The 20,515-nt window shown below is 37.8% G+C and overlaps 1 protein-coding gene and 1 pseudogene across 1 annotated transcript in view; one reads left to right on the forward strand and one right to left on the reverse strand.

The window, feature by feature from the left end:
* The window catches only part of NCOA2 (nuclear receptor coactivator 2), a 288,869-nt gene that overhangs the window by 169,298 nt on the left and 99,056 nt on the right, over nucleotides 1–20,515 (reverse strand). The window contains exon 2 of the mRNA XM_037058687.1: nucleotides 13,915–13,971. The gene's annotated coding sequence lies outside the window, so the exon portion shown is untranslated. The remainder of the gene's footprint in view (nucleotides 1–13,914; nucleotides 13,972–20,515) is intronic.
* Nucleotides 608–1,462, forward strand: LOC118995589 (beta-1,3-N-acetylglucosaminyltransferase manic fringe-like; annotated as a pseudogene).

Raw genomic sequence — 20,515 nt, forward strand, 5'->3', positions numbered from 1 at the left:
CAAGGCTTTCACCTAATCAAGATGTGCCATTTGCATCCTTAAAGGAAGCCCTATGTTGTACTAGAAAGAGATTTGGAAAATATATAGTCCCAGGTTCAAATTCAAGAGCTGCCCATCTCTCTATATGACTGATCATTCTCTATGAGCCTCAGTGTTTTCATCTATAACATGGGGATAATTTCTCTCTCCCAAGCTGATACTAAGAATTTGATTAAATAAAAGGTATATTAAAGACAAGCAGAATATAGATATGTAAAACGAGCTTCCTTCTTAAATCTCCCTTATATTTTGATTCATAAAAATATTTCCTCTCTTGATTTTAAAAGAATATCAAGAGCAGGCAGAGAGCTGGTGAAAGGAGAGGTGGAGGGGAGGCGATGGCTTGGCCTCTGGGGCCAGGGCACCAATTTCCACCTCTCTCCTCCTTGCCTACCCAATGCCTGTGGGACTTTTATCTTTGCTGGGGCCCCTGCCTGACCAGCCTCCCCTCCTTCAGGACTGAGCTGTGTGGGGTCCCAGGACCAATGCAGGAGCCCTCCTCATTCTTCTACGCATGGGGCTTCTCTGCCTTTGGTACTACTTGGGCCTGCCACTGAAGAGCTGACCATGCCCCTGGCCCCCTGAGCTGCAGCTGCGTGATATCTTCATTGCGACCAAGATGACCTATGCCTTCCATCACTCTTGCCTGGAGCTTCTGCTCCACGTATGCATCTCCAGGACCAAGGAACAGACATGTGTCTACGTTGACAGCCCAGGTAAGACTGGGGCCCCACCTTGTGGCCACCAACTGCTCTCTGAGGTACAGCCACCCAGCCCTGTCCAAAAAGATGTCTAATGAATTTGATGCCTTCTTGGCCAGTAGGCCAAGGTTCTTCCACATGGACAGTAACAACTAAGTAAACACAAGGGCACTACTGAAGCTGCTAAAACCCTTCCCATAGACCCTTCATGTCTACATAGCCCAGCCCAACCTGAACCAGCCCATCTGCACTTCTGAGCCACAGCCCCACAATCGCACGAGGCTGGCACAGTTCTGGTTCACCACCAGGGGTGCTGGTTTCAGCATCAACCACAATCTGGCTTTGAGATGGACTGATGGGCCACTGGCTCTGCTTTGTAGACACATCTGAACACACCTGGCTCCCTGATGACTGTACTGGGGGCAACATAATTGAGTGCAAGCTGGACAGCCACCTGTAGCTGCTGGGGGCTGTCCAGCTCCTGGAGCAGGTCACCCTAAGCTACCCAACTTTGAGGGGAAGCTCAATGTCACTAAGTTACAGAGCCCCTTCTCTCTTCAGAACTTAATGACACTTTTTCACGCTCTGTACAGAGCAACACTTAATGACACTCTGTAACTTAATGACACTGTTTCCTCTACCCAGAAACTCCCTGGTGCACACAGCTGGTGGCTTGATGAACCTGAACTACTGCACAACTGTTGGGCTGAGGCCTCTGGTTGTCCCTTTGGCAAATGCCCTGAGATGGGTAATCCCTAAAAGGGTTCCAAGTAGTGGTTAAGCCAAGTGTTGGATGGTGACTGGTGGTGAAGGCATCCCAGACCCCTGCAAAGTGAGTTGGACATCTGAGAGACCAGGTGAAGGCCAGAGGCCCCAGAGTTTGGTTCCACTGGGCCCTGGGTGGCTGAATTGAACAGGGTGGGGGCACTGAGTTCAGGAGTCCTAACTCTGTAGAGAATTACATGGGCCCCTGGTTGGGTTTGACCCCTATCCTCAGCTCAGGTCTCTCAGCCATTGCCCTGGGGTCAAACACTGGGACACCCACTCCTGGATTCCTTGGCTAGATCCTCAACCACTGAGAGGACCCAGGTAGAAAAGTGGCCAAATGCAGGGTCTCTGGATGATACTGTTGTTACTGACCAGTCTCCAGCTCCTTGCTCCCCACCCCTTGCTAACAGAATCCAATTGTGTTTGGAGTATTAGCCTGCTACAAACACTATCAGCCTGACATCAGATGATGGATCACAATGGGTCCCAGCCAACCTTGATGATTCTTTTGATCACTTTCTCAGCTTCCTGTGCAGTAGGAGCTGCCAGGTGACCCAGCTCTGCCTATAGTTAGAGCTCTGTTAGTGTGAACTAAGCAAAGCCAATAGAGAAGATTCTGGGGAAAGTTTTGTAGCCCTACACTCTGTCTTCCTGCTGTGAATATGGGTGTGATGTCTGGATTTGGGGCAGCCATCTTGCTGCCAGGAAAGAAAGGCCAAGACAATCATTCACATCTGCTTTGTCTAGCATCTGGTTCTGTAAGAAAATTAAATCCTTATTTGTTCAAACCAATAAATAAATAAGTAAATAAATAAATATCATCAAGCCATTACTAGAGGATATATAAAACAAACTCTTTTAAGAGATTTAATTACCATTGGTTACAATATGAAGACTCAAAAGTTTTAGAGCTAGATTTAATCAATGAAGTAAGAAATAGCATGAATTATTAAAAGCTAAAAGCATTACTTCAAAGTATTAATTAAATCATAACTTTATAATATATGATTTTATTTATATATGTACATATATATGCTTTAAAATCTTTTTTAAAAAAGAAAAAAGGGAAATGGCAGCTACAAATGAAGTAAATTTGAGGTAATAAGTAATTAAAACCTCTTTTGGTATTTACAGTGCATAACATTAATTATATCACCAAAAAGTCATAAGAAACTAAATCACTTTGTACTGATCCTACTGACCAGCTATAATTTCCCCTATGCATAAAAAAGTAAAAAAATCTGAGAGTGAGGGTGGCCTAATTTTTCAATATTGTGTAAAATGTAAATGCAGTGACTAATAATTTAGATCATGACTATCTGAACCAAAGTATAGTCAACATGGAATAAACTTTACTTCAATATAAATTAAGCACTTTTTAAAAGTAATTGAAAGGATTCTCAGTCACTCTCAGAAATGTAAAAATATTTTTTTTTCTAAAACATTTTCTTTGTGTGAAAGTATCATAGGATTTCTTATTATGGGAATTCCAGGAAATCCGTTTTAAAGATTTTTTTAATTGAGTAAAACTTCCTAAAGTTATTTTTAAAAAGAGGAAAAAGACAGTGGATTAGTCCCCTTTTTTTCCATCCTTCACAACAGCATAAACAATGTTAATGGAACATCTAAACATAAATCCCATTGAATGAATTATCCATGTAACCTCATATGAAGCCAGAAACAGCTTACCATCATTTCTGCGACCTTCACTTTCCTTTATTAATGAATCAGTCCGGCAGTCATTTCTGATATGATACACAATTGAGCAAGCCAATGGGCTTTCAGTTTTGCTGGTAGCCACAAGGAGAAAGGCCCGCAGATAGTCACTGGGAGGGAGGGGGCAGCAAGCTCAACACTGAGCCTTGTCAGATCCTTACCCACACTTGGAAGGTGAGCTTGAAACTTTATTTTGGTATTATTAAATTTAAGAAGGGGGGGGGGGGCTCTGATGGTCTGGTTTTAGGAGAATAAACTTTGACAGGCAAAACGCTACCAATGGCAGACTGGGTCTGAATCCCAATTGTGCCTCTAACTAGCAAATTAAATGAGGTGTAAATCACTGGGCAAGTCCTGGAACCTCTCTCAGTGCTCTCCCTGCCCCTTTTCTAAAATTAGATCACATAATAGCAGCTACTTAATAGGCTTTTTTTCCCCTGAGGGTTATGTGTGTTACTATCAGAAAAGCTTGAACACTACCTGGTGAGGACAATATACATGCTAGCAATTATAAATGATCTTTCACTTCCAAGAGCTGAAAGTTTCACTTGTAGTATGATTGAAATGGGACCTCTTGTTAATACTTGGTTCTACATTCATGTCTCTGTACTGAAACCACACTGATGATTGGCCTATAACTATGAAATTCAATCAATAAAAGTAAATAGTACATGTAATTAAATAGACGACTTAAAGATACAGCAGTAAGGAAAGTAGGCTTATGTCTGTACACGAAACAGAATTTATTATTGTATTACTTATTATTATATTTCTTATTTGTATTACTACTACAAACCTACTTTTGCCAAGCCCTGTATATGTCTTAATTCATGTTCGTGCCCTATTTTCTAACTATCTGGGATAACAACATGATTATCAATCTTTGCTAACATAGTAATTTTATTTTAAATGAAACAAATTTATATATTTAATGCCATATTGACACAGAAAAGTTCTATGTACACATATGGGTAGCTGTAATGTTAAAAATGTTATGTGAATAAAACAAAAAACCAAAACAGTAACTGACATGTTGTTGCTCTATATAATGAAAAAAATTTAATGACAAAGGATGCTCTAACTCAATTTCCTTCCATCCTTGATTTGCATCTTTCCAGCGCTTACTTCAAAGCTCATTTTGTAGTATCTGACAGGATCAGTTAGTCAGAAGTTTCCTTTTCTGAATTCAGGATCATTTCTGAATGAAATCAGAAGGCAAGAAGGGAAGGAAAGGGAAGAAGGCAGCACAAAATGTCTTGGCAACTGTTACAAGATCCAATTAAAAGCAGATGAGTTGAAAGACACTAAAGTTCTATTTCACTATATACATTATGGCCCAATATACAAAATTTGAATGCTTTGAAAATAAAAAGTGGTTTATTCTCGACTTCAAATCAAAGAGAATTTAGATACCATCAGAACTCACTTCACATTCTGACACAAAGAATTTATTCAGAGTTTGAATTGATGCAAGACATGTAAAAGCCAAGAACCATGCCTTGCCAAAAGTCATAGTAAATGTTTGTTTTTCCTTTTCTTTCTCTACCCCTCAAGCGAACCTACATTTATCTCTGCTTCAGAGCACTGTGAAAACTTTAACTACCTCATGAAACCTCACTGTGGTATACGAACAAATGATCAAGTACGTTGCTTGAGACTTCGGTAAATATAATGATTTAATTAAAAGGAACACCGAAGTAGAAATAGCACCATAAGACAAATATATCATATTTATCAGAAGAAATAAACAAAAGTCTCTGGTTTTCTATCCTAAAATGAGAAAGGCTCAGAAATGCATGGCTCCTGATGGGGCAGTCTGAGACCCCAGAGGGACTCGAGGACAGCCACCACCGCAGAACGTCTGCAGGGACCCTTGAAAGCACTACAGGCAGCATTTGGCCTGGGGCTGAAAGGCTTTAGTGACAAGCCACTGTGGTGTGAAAGGAGAATGGTTGTTGTTATTTTATAATTTTTCTTTTAAAAGTAAAGAAAAAATAAGATAAAAATAGATAAATATAGTGAGCACATATTATGTTTAAAGCAATATACATTGGTAATTAGGATACATTGAAATAAAAATAATTTTAAAAGACAACAGCAACTTTCGGCCAGGATGGAGGCATAGGTAGACACATTGTGCCTCCTCGCACAACCAAAATTAAGGACAATAAAAATTTTGAAACACAAAACAATCAGAACTGACAGAAAATTGAACTATATGGAAGTCCAACAATCATTCTTCCAGACTGGTAAGAGGGGAGGGGTTGGCAGCTGGTGGAGAGGGGTCGAGGCAGGAAAAAAACGGTGGCTGGCAGACCTCGGCAGGCAGGTGGGAGCTGGCAGACCCCAGGTGTGAGGTGGTAATGAGCAGACTCAATGAGGTGCGCAAGGCGGCTGGCTGACTGCAGTCACACATTCGCATGCAGATAAACCAGGCAAAAAAGAGCAGCGAGACAGAACGTGCAACCCAGGGCCCCAGTGACGGGAAATAAAGCCTAAAAGCACCGACTGAAAATATTTGTGGGTATTGAGGTGCTGGGAGAGACACCCAGCCTCACAGGAGAGTTCGTTGGAGAGACCCACAGGGTCCTAGAATGTACACAAGCCCACCCACCCGGGAACCAACATCAGAAGAGCCCACTTTGCTTGCAGGAAGGGGTAGGAGGAACTAAAATCTGAGAGAGAGCAGAACAAGCACCATGTTCCTTCTCGACCCCACCTTCACATACAGCATCACAACCCAGCAACTGGGTTGACCCACCCTGGTGAACACCGAAGGCTCCACCTCTCACTATATAACAGGCACAACCAGACCAATAAAAAAGGCTCAAACAGAACAAATCAAAGCCCCAGAGCCAATACATTTAAGCGACCAAGACAGCCAACCTATCAGATGCACAGTTCAAACCACTGGTGATCAGGATGCTCACAGAACTGGTTGAATTGGGTCACAAATTAGATGAAAAAAATGAAGGCTACACTAAATGAAATAAAAGAAAATGCACAAGGAACCAATAGTGATGAGAAGGAAAATGGGACTCAAATCAATGGAGTGGACCAGAAGGAAGAAAGAAACAAACAGAAAAGAATGAAGAAACAAGAATTCAAAAAAAATGAGGAGAAGCTTAGGAACCTCCAAGGACATCTTTAAATGTTCCAACATCTTAATTAGAGGGGTACCAGAAGGGGAAGAGGAAGAGCAACAAGCGGAAAACTTGTTATTTTTGAACAAATAATAAAAGAGAACTTCCCCAGTCTGGCAAAGGCAATAGACTTCCAGGAAATCTAGGAAGCTCAGAGAGTCCCAAAGAAGGTGGACCCAAGGAGAAACACACCAAGGCACATCATAATTACACTAGCCAAGATTAAACTAAAGGAGAGAATTCTAGAAACAGCAAGAGATAAGGGGATAGTCACCTAACAAAGAAGTTCTCATCAGACTGTCAACTGATTTCTCAAAAAGAGACCTTATAGGCAAGAAGGGACTGGAAAGAAGTATTTCAAGTCATGAAATCCAAAGACCGACATCCAAGCTTGCTCTATCCAACAAAGCTTTCATTTAGAATGGAAGGGCAGGTAAAGTGCTTCTCAGATAAGGTCAAGTTCAAGGAGTTCATCATCACCAAGCCCTTATTATATGAAATGTTAAAGGGACTTATCTAAGAAAAGGAAGATAAAAAATATGAACAGTGAAAGGGCAGCAAACTCACAGTTATTAACAACCACACATAAAACAAAAACAAAGTAAGGAAACAACTAGAACAGGAACAGAACACAGAAATGGAGATCACATGGAGGGTTAGCAACAGAGGAGTGGGAGGAGGAGAGAGAGGGAAAAGGTACAAAGAACAAGTAGCATAGATGGTAGGTAGAAAATAGACAGGGGGAGGGCAAGAATAGTATGGGAAATGTAGAAGCTAAAGAACTTATGGGAGGGAATGTGGGTGGGTGGGGGTATGCAGGGTGAAGTGGAATGGAGGCGGGGATGGGACAACTGTAATAGCATAATCAATAAAATATATTTAAAAAGACAACAGCGCTATTTTATAAAGGGGCATCATTTTACATCTTCAAAAGATACTTTAAAAAGAACGTCTGAATTTGACCTTGACACATATAATATAAACATGTCAGTGAACAAGTTCAAAGAAGTAATAACTTACATGTTAGACAATAAAGATTTTATGAAACTTTGTGGATATTTCGAACCAGTAGCAACATTAAACTCCTAACTTCTACATTAGAGAAAATGTAAATGTTCCAAGCATCTAGTTTCAAAGAAAATCTAAAATCTAGATTCTACTAGGTTAATAAAACAAAATATGTTACCGCGTATTGATAAGACTCATGAAACCAGGCTAATCTGTTTCATTTAAGTCAAAGAAAATTTACATTCTATTCTATTCAAATATAATAAACAGCATGAGTAACCACCATATAGTTCTCAAAATACATTAGTTCAAAACTATCTTCTATTTCCACACTGTATCTTATAACCTAGGGCACAGAGGTTATTTTCTGGACTGATAAAACTACTACATAAAAGAAAGAATTAGAAATGTAGATAAAATAGTTTTTTTTTTAATGACAAAGAGTTGAAAGAAACTGAAAGATCAAATGTTTCCCTTGGCCCCTGCTCTGTCAGTTCTAATTTAAACCACCAGTTCAATAATTAGGACACAGTTGTTTCTTCTGCAGTTTAGGTAAAGACAAAAGTCTCAGTACTCACTGAGGTCCTGGTAGGTCTTTTACAAGCTTCCCCACACCTCTTTCCACTGAAGTTCAGGTGGGCCTATCACTTTCCTGCGTTTTCAGTCCTTTTTACTTCTCAAGGAGGTAGAATAAAACTCTGCTCCAAATCCCCGCTAAGGATAGGTAACAGATCTTTGGTCCTTTGGCTGAGGCCAGGAAATTACAAGTGTATGATTTCTCCCTATGAAATTTATGTCACTGCTACCAAAAGGCCAAAACTGTTGGCTTATAGAAAACAAAGTTCCCAAATTAATGAACTCCAAATCAATTCAGTATTTTACAAAGTAGTGAAGGAAAACAATTCTACAGACTATGGCACCAAAAAAAATCAACTCTGCATGGAGACGTGTACTTAAAAGGGATCCTCCAAAATTGGACTGTATACATTTATACTATATGGTTAAATTTCATTTGGCCATTATTAAACTACATATTTGTTCCTCTCTGTTTGCTCTTTTTAGATTGGAAGTAGAAGTGTAGCTGTGACTTGGCCAAAAACCACATTTCCATTGATTGTAGACACCCATGAATCATTCATGAAGCAGCAAACTGTACTTCGACAACCTAATGCATGGAATTAGGTTCATGTCACAATTTGCAAAATTTACTGTTAATGTCTCTGCTTTTCTCTCATTTTTCTGTGTCTCAAGTGAGCAATAGAAGTAGGAAGGGAAACACCTATACCCTAGTGCAAAGAATGGTAGAAAAAAATAAAACCTACTTAATTAATTTTATAGATATGAACAATTTTACAAATAAACACTTAATTTATCACTTACAACTACATGTTGTAAAGCTACTGGAGACTGACATAAATGGTTTCAGCTTCAAAAATAAACTCTGAGCTGTTTAACGGAAGCAGCCTGATTTTATTTGCTTTTTTAACTTTAAGGGGATTCTAGCAAGGCTAACAGACTCAAATTCAACACCTGCCTAGAAAATAACATTTATCTGTCACTTTCCTTCCAAAGTGAAAGTGAATGGGCATAGTGAAAAACTCTACCGAGTCCAAATCAAATACCATATACAGGGTCCAGCACAAAGAACACCCCACTTTTATTACAAAATCTTTTATGGCAGTATTATAAGCATGTAATTCTGTAACATAACAATATCACACTCAAGCACATGGTATGACATTTAGGCAAAATGTTCAAATTAAAACTATAAATTATTACACCATATTATTACCCTAGCAACCACACACAAGCAGGCCTTACTTCTGCCGGACCTTGTATTTCCAGTTACCATGGTAGCACGTCTGTGAAATTGTGCTTAGCAGAGAGACCGTCTCCTTAAAGCTAGTAACTCTAAAACCCAAATGAGTAGAATATACAAATTTTCATTGAGATCTACAGGCCACTAACAGGAAAGAAGAACACAAATTTCCTCCATCTTCAAACCACTTCCCCAACTCCCATGATGCACAAGCACACCTGCCCCGCGGTGCAGAAAAGCAGCACTGAGGAGTCAGAACCAACTCTGTCCAAGGGTCTGACTCCAGGGCTACCTCCTCTAAGACACTCGACCCCAACAGATCTACACGAGATAACAGGCTGGTAACACTTTACATTTTAATTGTTTCCAAAGAGTATCAGCTGTGCCAACAGAGAAATCACACCTAGAAACTTTTAGTTAAAGAAACAAACGGTGCTCCACAGTAAAACGGTTCTCAACTGAATCTCAACTTTTAATAATAAATCCAAGAAGCATCCTTACGATTTTATTTTAAAATGTTTTTTATTGCCATCTGAGTTTCTAAAGTTTGCTGTTCCGGGTCTGGATTAACCAGAAAACTCGGGTTCTCTCCTGTTTCTGGTATCTGCTGCAGCAGCGCACTACGCTTACTAACATCACTCTGCTCATCTGCACCTGCGGAAACAGCAAGGCCACCGTGCCAAAGGAAGACTGCTTGAATTCTGTGATTGCCTGAACCTCACTAAGCACAATAAACCTATGTCATGAGGTGTGTACTGTACTCTGAAAACACTATTAACACCATACAAGCAAACAACATTTACTTATAATGGACAGATTTTGTTGTTGTAGGATGTATAGCTCAGAAATCAGTGCTTAGTTTTTTCTTTAAAAATTAGAAAGTGAAAACTCAATGTAAAAACATTTAACAAGGAGAGGGAGGGGATGGGGTAATAAAAAAAATCCAACAAGGAAATACAGAGTAAAACTTGCATTGATACTCCTTCCAGTTTAATAATTATTGGTAGTTATTCTGTATATTTCCCACAACCTTTAGAATAGGCTAACACAATATAATTAATAAATATTTCCAAAAGGAGGGAGAGTCAGAGGAGAAGGGACGCCCTGAAAGTGAAAGGAGGGAGGAAAGAGAGAAAGGAGGGTTAATGGTGCCGAATGTATTTAGTTTTATGTTAAACACTAAGCCAATCTGTTTACACTAATGTGTGCATTAAAAAGGGAGGAAAGTGGAATAGCAGAAGGGCTTTAAAACTGTCTGGTCATACAAATAGTGTCCAGCTGATGGCTTTCTGTCAGTACCATCCATTGGAAGACAATTTCAACAGAGCGGGAAGTTTCTTTCGCTCTGAGCTCAGCAGTACATCTACACACTAAGAGCAGAGTAGTCTGCCCAGGGGGACCAGGATGAGGATTCTAGTTTCAACAATTAAATAACTGAGGGCATTTTGTCAGCTGTCAAATATTTGTTATTTCCCCCAATCACAGCCTATCATGCTGGCCTTTGAAATAAATTACCAGAGAAGTAGCAATACAATTAAAACATCACCAGATTTTGCCTAAAGCAAAAGACCCGTATTAAAATATTCCAAGTTTTTATTTAGATTAGCACTGACTTTCAGCGGACAATGCTCAAAGCCTCGATCTGTGGCTCCCATCCAGCTGCCCTCACTGACACGCCTGTCAGTTACACCAGGTTATCTATCTAACCATAAAATCTCCTCACATCCGAGAGCAAGGGAATTCTAAATACAGCCAATATTATGTCAAATGTGCCTTTGACCGTGTTATACCCCATATGAACATAAGTTCTTTTGTCTTAATATGATTAATATAGTTTTTGGTTATTTAGTCTATAACAGCAAATATGTAATTTTGGGTGTTTAGTATCACAACAAGTATATTATGCTCTGTGGTACTTTGGAGAACTTCTCTCTGCATTTGTGAATGTTGAAGAGTTGGTCTCTACCTCGTATGTGTGAACAACTCTTCCCCTATCCTCTCTTCCCACCCTAAATTTTCCAGTATACAGAAAGCGAACTTATAAATCCAAAGTATGTATGAATCCACAGTGAGTTCAGTTTTCCAAAGTGAAGGGAAAAACCACATTTCAAGAGTATATTGTCAAGCAGATTTACCGAATGCTTGCTTCTGTTTTGACTATCAATGCTAAGAAAAGTTTATTGGCTAACTTTAAAAATGCTTAAAATGTGAGACTGGAATGGAAATACTGATGTAGCTATAGATTAAGAAGCATGGTCTGGTCTGTTAAATAAAATTTTTCTTTTTAATTCAAACCACAGAAGTCCCTTCCCATATACTCAAATCTGGAATTCACATTTACCCTCATAGATGTAATCCTTTTGGAAAGTCTAAGGAAGTATAATTAATCATATCTTCAAATCAGAAGTTTAAGATGTATTCAACAAAGCTGTATTCGAGAACACTTTGTCCACAATGTTACACCATTAACACTCAAAACATTTTTACGTAGTATGTCCTCTTCGGCCTTGAAGACACACTACCTGTGAAAGGCTGAAGTTCTTTCTGAGCCAGCTTTGCTCTACATCAAAGCGATGTCACTTTATTCTAAAATAATTTTTAAAATTTCCCAAGATATAAATTACTACACATTCCAAGATAAGGGTTATTAATTAATTCTACAGTCACTGTATTTTGCACAATCTGTTTTCTGTAGGAAAAGTCTAGCAAAGCACAGATGTCACTGTAACCTAAAAATGTCTAATATTGCAAGTGATAGAGAATACGGACTCGTGGGTGCCACATATACAGGGAAAAAGGAAGAAAGCTGATTCATGTGTGCGTGGTTACAACGGAAAGAGAAACCCAGGGGCTTTCCCCAAGGACCTGTGCCTCAAAAGGTGAGTAGGACATCAAAATGCAGAGTGAAAGTTTAAATTGTGTAGACCATCATTCCATTTTAAATGAGTCCTAACTATTTCATAGCTAGAAATAAAGGGTAAAAAGTTGAAAACTGCTAATAAAATAAGCAAAATTAATGTTTGACTTTTAAATTAACTTTGAAGTCCTCAAATACGAATATGAGGTTCCTACATGACACTTATTGCCACAAAAAATGCTTCTACTGAGGGCTATTTAGGTGGAAAAGGGAGCTCAGGGGTTAAGATCAAAGTCTTTACAGTGCAAACCTCCACTTACTTAATATGACCAAGTCACTTAACCTCCCTAAGCTTCCACTTCCTTATCTGCTACTCTGGAGAGAACTGAAAAGCACTTCCGTAATACCTGGCACCCAGTGAGCCAGCAGTAAGTTACAGCTGCTGTTATTGGTATTATCAAAGCAAATTGATACTTGGAAACTAGGTGTGAATGAGAAATGGCTGTATAATTCCAAAATTTTACTTAAAAACAATAAATAAACGTAAAGGTTCAACTTAGTTCTTTCTATAAACAATAAAATCACGGTGGCAGAGGGAGAGACCAATGACTAAAGAGAGCAAGAGATCGAAAAACAAAACAAAGAAGAACACAAGAGACAAGTGCCCACTATCCTGGATGAGTTAGAGGAAACTGCCAAGGGCACAAGGCAAAGCATGGTCAGCCCTCTCCTACAGTTATCTTCGATAAGGCACTCAAACATTAATATAAAGGGCAGAAATTTCTCAAAGTAGAAAAAGAAAACTAAAAAAAGTTATAATTTATATCCAATAACATGTAGCAGTAATATTTTAACTTATTTGGTTTTCAGAGATTAAAACTGTACAATTTTCAAACCCACTTTGTTCCTTTTAAAGTTATCACAAAACATACCTAATATGGAAGCATAATTTAGTAAAAACTTGAGAAGCTCCTATACCTGCTTCAGGTTTGTCCCTTACTTCACCATAAGAACCTTCATGGGTAGTGACAAAATAAATACAAAATTTAAAGTATTACCCTCTGAAATCTACCCCGATTAAGCATATCAAGTACATAAAATATGCAACAAGATAATTTCTCTTAACATTTAAGAGCTAAATACTTTAAGTATCTGATGCAAATTAACTTCATACTTAGAAATAAGTATAAGGAAATATCTCTGGTTTGTATTTACGGATGCAGAGTTCAGTGACTGAATATGAATAAATTCTTAATATTTATTACCCCATAATTGCTTTAACATTTATTCAGTCTTTCCTATACACTAGGCACTATTCTAAGGGTTAGCGATACATTTTTAAATAGACAAAAATGGTCCCAATGTTCAAGGAGCTTATATCATAGTAGGGAGACTATAAATAATAAAATGTTGTGACAAAAACAAATCAGGGTTGTGTGATAAGAGTGATTGGGAAGCTATGTCAGACTGGTTGGACTAGGAGCACCTGCTCATCGAACTTAAAACACCTAACTTCATAAAACTAAAATTTGCTGCCAAAATCGGTAGCAGCTATTCTTTTATTTACATATAAATATAATACAAACATTTTGGCAGGCTATGAATTGTATATGTAATTTTCCCAAATGTAGACACAGTAAGCACCAATAAATAGATATAGTAATTTTACTTCCAAATGTTGTTTTAACACATTCATAGACTTTTCATAAAACAGAAATGTAGATATTATTTTTATAACAAATTATCTTAATATTCATTTTATTTATAAATCATCTCACTAAACTATAAATAGAATAATTTTTAACTATTTCATTTTACTTAAAAATTACCATATTCCAAAACAAAGGCTTAATTTTAACTCACCTGTGTCTGTATACAGTGCAGAAGATCTATAAACTTGTGGCCAAATCCAAGAGAAATCTGTAATATAAAGAAACAAACAAACAAACATAAATAAATAAATAATGCAGAATCCTATTAAGACTCATTACAGTAGATGTACTTTTTACAATCTACATAATTGTATAATACTCATTAATACAAGATTAATACTCATTAATACAGATGGAACACTGCATCTCCTCACACAACCAGAAGGACAACAACAATTTAAAAACAAAAAATAACCAGAACTGCCAGAAAATCAAACTCTATGGAAGTCTGACGACCAAGGAGTTAAAGACGACACATTCAACCAGATTGGTGGGAAGAGGAGACAGGGGAATAATGGGGAGAAAGAATGGGGCAACTGTAATAGCATAATCAATAAAATATATACATATTTTTTAACTTTTAAAAATATTTTATTTATTTATCTTTAAAGAAGAAGGGAAGGAGAGAGGGAGAGAAATATCAGTGTATGGTTGCCTCTGGTGCGTCTCCTGCTGGGAACTGGCCTGCAACCCAGGCATGTGCCCTGACTTGGAATTGAACTACGTACGATCCTTTGGTTCACAGGCCCTCTCTCAATCCACTTAGCTACACCAGCAAGGGCCAATAAAATATATTAAAAAAAAAAAAAGTAATACTCACTGATAATACCTTTCCATTAAACTGCATGGTAAAAACCAAGACACAGACTTGCTGCATCACTTCTACTTGCACAGGGTAACATAAAATATGTACGGTCATAGTTCATTGTAAATTATGAGGTATGTACCCTACAAACTGTGAGAGCTCACCATAACACTATACCTTCTCGTAGCTGTTTGACTCATTGGTAAAACTGAGTAGAAGCAGAGGCAGCTAGCACTGGCCCAGGGCTCAGCACACTGTAACACAACATGCAATAAATGTAGCTGAATAAAAAAGTAAGTAAACATCACATGGTTGTGTTCATTCACTCTAATTTATAGTTTACCTATAACTGAAAGGCTTGAAATTTCTGAAATAAAACTATCATAGTTTTTAAAGAAAGAAGTTCTAAAGTGATCAAATAATTTATCTTTAAAAAATCTTGAGAAAAATGATGCTATATAACACATTCCTAAAAATTTGCAAGAGCAGAAGTGGATAAAAAAAGGAAAAACATTTCAGCACTGAGGGTAACTGCTCACCAAGATCCACCTGGATGTGTACCTTTGAGAAAAAGACTTTAGTAACAATGAAGGGCTCTGCGGCACGTCCTCAGATCTACACAACAGCCACTTCCACTGCACAAAAGTTTGTTTTCAAGATGTATAGTGAGAAACATGAACACAAAAAATTGTGCTGAGTATATTTTACGTATATTAATGTTCACTATTTTTGTGTATTTTATGGACCTAAGAAAAACGGTTTGATTGCTACAAGTAATAGTACGTCTCTGTGAACCATAATGTGCTATTAAATTTAACAGTTGCAAGAAATGTTTTTACAACTGAGCAACTAGATTTTTTGTCAGGTGACACCAATCAGTAGTAAATGACACTTCAATTATCAGACTTAAAATAATATTAACTCTCTTAAGAGCCCTTTACTCTTAAGAATAAATAGAACCTAACAGTAGAAAAAAGCTAATGCTAATTTAATATCCAAATTACCACGTTTCTAGGGCACTGGAAACATCTGATTTCATAATCTAAGAGGTCTAGAAAGGGGAAAGAGAAAAAATTGCATTTTGATTTTCACCAGGACCTGATCAGCCTGGAGCTCATGGTGAGTAATGAAATGCAGCTAGGGTATTAGTTGGATGATTCATGAAAACAAAAGAAAATCTGCATGCAAATAAGAAGTTATCACAGTAAGTAAAACGAATGGATTCTCCTCAAGTGGCAGTCAGTCAGGAGTGGGCAATAAAGTGTTATGTAATAGGAGCCATCAATTCTTTCCAGTACTGCTGGGGTAAATGCATTCATTATGCTGTCCTACTTAAGCCTATTACAATTCTATAGCAACATCTAATTTGCTCAACAACATCTCACTACGAAATATTCCAGTGCTAAAATTTGTGATATTAGGAATAATGATATTAAACTATTACTAATTGATCTATACTATTGAATGAGTTTTTCTTCATGTACTAATATGAGGAAAAAATACCAAACATCTATGCTAAAGAAATACAAGATCCAGCACAAATAACACTTGTGATTACAAAATCACAAGCATGTGATTCTGTAACATAACAATATTACACTCAAGCAAACCATATGACATTTTGGTTGAAATGTTCAAATTAGAACTATAAATTATTACACCCTTATTATTACCCTACTAATCACACTCAAGCAGGCATTACTTCTGCTGGACGCTGTATATAGAAGAAACAGGAAGATAAAAGACATATGAAGCTGTCTTTTTCACAACATATTATCTTGGTGTAATATTTTAAACAACAGGAATCAATAAAATAGTTCAACATAGAATTACAAATATTTTATAAGTTACTAAGGGAAAATAATAGCTGTTAAAGCAGCAGCAACAGCTCTACAATAAATTAACATCGCTCAGCCATCAATCCTGACAGTTTTCACAAAGCTCCTGAATGTGTTTCAAGGGAGGGGCAGGGGTCAGCCCTGAGCCTGGAGCCTCACAGAAGGAAAGGCAGAGGGATGTGTGTCATCTTTCCTGCTCTAAGTACCGCTACTATTTCCACTGCATGAACTAAAAAGAGATGTACCTCTGCTCCGCAAAGTCACTGTCAGGAGGCCAGCACTGAACAGTTGAAAGAACCTAAGGTTAAGCATCATCAGAAAGACCCGGTTTCAAATTCTGGCTTTATCATGTAAACACTGCTGCTATTAATGAAGTATCATTAGAAGCGGCTTAGGTAAGTGACATAGGAAATGTTACTGTAGGCTCATCTATAAAATGAGGATAATGTCTTCTTTGCAGTCCCTCGAAAGTGTCAGATGAGATAATTACATACAGAACCTGATACGTAGTAGGCTTTATAATTATGATCCTGCCCAGTATGATCCTATTAAATGCTGCTGCATAAAACAGGCAACTCAATAAAGTGATGAAAAATAGAAGCTGCAGGCCTATCGACCCCAAGTAGAACTGATTTTCTCTGTTTTTTTTATCTGCCCATAACCACACAGAGACACACAAAAATATGGGAAATTTTTGAACCAGTCCTACTTTAAAACTACATCAAAAGTTGGAAGATATTACCCGGTTTCAAGACTTACTATAAAGTTACACTCATCAAAACAATGGGGTTTGGGCATAACAATAAACAACAGAAGAGAATGGAGTCCAGAAACAGGACTACGGATTTACATAAACTCATATTCAACAAGGATGGCAAGTTAATTCACTAGGGAAAAGACAGTCTTCAATAAATGGTACTCAAAACTTGGGATATAATACAAAAGGGCATTGGGGGCATCTCAAACTTTACTTTGCGCTCAAAATGGACAGAACCATAGAGCTAAAAGTGAAGAACAAAAACCACAAAGCTTGTAGAAGAAAGCACCTGAAGAAAAATTATTGTGGATTAGGCAAATTTTTTTAGATATTAACACCATATGTATGTATAAGAGGGAAAAATGAAAAGGACCATAAAACAAAAAAATAATAAATTGAACTCCATTAAAATTAAAGTGTTCACTCTTCAAAAGATAACTTTCAAAATAAAAACAGAAGTCACAGATTAGGAGAAAATACTGACAAAATAATCATCTCATAAAATACATGTGTTTAGAATATATAAAGGGCTGATAAAGGAATGTCTATTTAGAATGTACAAAAGATCCTTACAACTCAATGATAAAACAAATAATTCAACTTTTTAGAAATCAGCAAAATATCTGAAGATATTTTATAGAGAGAGAAGATACACAATGGAGAAAGTACACAAACTACTAAACACCATTTCTCATTAAGAAAATGGAAATTAAAACCAAAACACAATATCCCAGACATTCAGTAAAATATCTAAAGTGAGAAGGACATGAAGAAACAAGACCCTTCACATCACATCCCTCACTGGCAGAAAAGTATAACTAATGGTACAGCCATTTTGGAAAACAGCTCAGAAGCTTCCATCCCATAACCTGACAATTTCCTACTAAGGTGTGTTTTCATTTCTCTGGGGATAGATGACCCAACCCACACCAAGAATTGTAATGAATGTTCCTAGCCAATTTTGCTCAGAACAGCCCAAAACTGGAAATACTCAAATGCCTGTCAATTGGAGAATGTATTTTTTCGGAATGCAGTATACTCATATAGTGGAATACCACCCCCAAACAAAAACAAATGGACTGCCAATGTATGCAACAACAGGAATGAACCGTAAAAATACTGTACTAAATAAAAGAAGCTAGGCACCAAGATTACATATCGCATGACTTCATTTATTTTAATTTCTAGAAAAAGTAAAACCACACAGATAGCAAGACTGGTGGTGTCCTGAGTGAGAGAACGAAAGTGGGGACTCACTGAAATGGACATATAAAAACTCTTCTAAAACTGGATCATGGTGATGCTAAAGAAAGATGGATAAACATCAGCTATACACAACTATACCAATCTACTCAAACTCATCCTTACACACAGTTAAGATGGGTGGAAATATGGTTGTACCTTATGGTATACAAATCATATTAATACCTCATTTTTTTATTTTTTTAAATGAATGTGAACATGCATACACCCTTCAATTTATTTATTTATTTATTTATTTATTTCTATTTTTAAAAGATTTTATTTATTATTTATATTTAGAGGGGAAGGAGAGAGGGAGAGAAACATCAATGTACGGTTGCCTTTTGTGCATCCCCTGCTGGTAGTTAGCCTGCAAGGAACCAGCCTGCAACCCAGGCATGTGCCCTGACTGGGAATCGAACCGCGATTGTCTGGTTTGCAGGCCCGCGCTCAATCCACTGAGCTATGCCAGCCAGGGCCCACCTCATTTTTAAAAAATGCTTTAAAAACAAGCAAGCAAAATATGACCAATGACACTCAAATACGGAACAGGCTGACAGGGTCCAGAGGGGATTGGGGAGAGAATCATAGGGGAAAAGGGGATGGACTCCCATGAACAAGTATAAAGGACACTTGGACAATAACTAAGGTGGGGGGTGGAAAGGGGAGGGAGGTGGGGAGCACTGCGGGGGACAGGGCTGGGAATATAAGACAGAAAACTGTACTTGAACAAGAATTAAATAAAAATAAAAATTAAAAAAATTTTTCAGAAAAAAAAAAAGCTTTAAAAAAGTGTTTAAATGAGATTTAAAATGTACCTCTGTGTTCCTGCTCTTTCTTCCTACATGGTAGGCAAGATTACTGTGCGAGTAAAGGGATCTAAGCAATAAACAAAGTTCTAAGAGTAAGTGGTTTTGCCCAGTGCAACATCAACTAGCAAGGATATACAAATAACTCATTACTTTGAGACAAAGTCAGAACTGAGCCTATATCACACATTAAAAAAAATGCTGGCAGCATTAAAACTGTAAGTTGATGATTTTTTTTAAAGTAGGGGAGGGTTAGAAGAAAATGTGCTCAATATTTTATTTTTTTTTTATTTTTAAAAATGAATGGTTGGGAACAGAGCCATAGGAAGCAGAGTAAGCTGGGGCAAAAATGAAGCAACATCTGTAATAGTGGCTAAAAGAATACTTCGTGAGTACTGGAATGAGAGGACAGCCATATTTTGCTGTCTAGGTTTAATGCCACCATCACCAATAACATCAGTAGCTATCATTAACTGAATACCCATTTTATAAGAGCACTGGGTGGAGGGCTTTGTACATGTTAACTAATTTGATCTTCCTAACAGCCCCATGAGGTAGGCCCTGTAATATCTCCATTTTGTACATACAGAAACTTAACTAATAAGTGCAGTGCTCTGTCCAAGATCACAGAGCCAACACAGTGGCAAAGCCTGGACTCTGACCTCCTGAGTCTGATGGCAGAGTCCATGCATGCTCCTACCCACCAGGCTGCTATGGAAGTTCACTGTTTTGATAATGCTATCCTTGGTACCAATTTGATTTGAAAAAGAGGATGGCAAAAAATGTCATCAACCTGAAAACTGCCTTCTTGAGGTTTTTGATATGGTATGAGCAAAAAGAGCAAAGAATATCCCCCACATCATCTGCCCCTGGCTGACACTGTTACTGAATCTTAACAATATTGTTTTGCTAACCCAAATGTAGCTTCACAATTTTCTCAAAGTTGCTACCAGTCAAAAAATGTGTCACCAATACATCAATATATTTCATTTGAAATGAAATGAAAATGTATTTGTCAACCAGAATAGGGCATGTGCTACTGCGAAGACATGACTAACCAAAGGGGAGCCCCTGCACCCGCCACACTCATGCACCAATGAAATCCAGTCACTGGTCGCCTTGTTCTACAGCCAGCACCACCTCAGGCACCCGGTCAGTCAAATCGGCTGGGAGCAAGAGGACACGGGGAAAGGAAGGAAAAGCTAGAAGCATCATCCAAATTACTTGAGACCTTCCATAGTTCCAGCCAAGCCTATCGGAACATGCACCCACCACAAGCACACACCTATAACGCGTGAGTA

This window comes from Sturnira hondurensis, unplaced genomic scaffold (genome assembly GCF_014824575.4).
Source record: "Sturnira hondurensis isolate 20B ecotype Veracruz unplaced genomic scaffold, ASM1482457v3 Scaffold0010128, whole genome shotgun sequence".
Classification (NCBI taxonomy): domain Eukaryota; kingdom Metazoa; phylum Chordata; class Mammalia; order Chiroptera; family Phyllostomidae; genus Sturnira; species Sturnira hondurensis.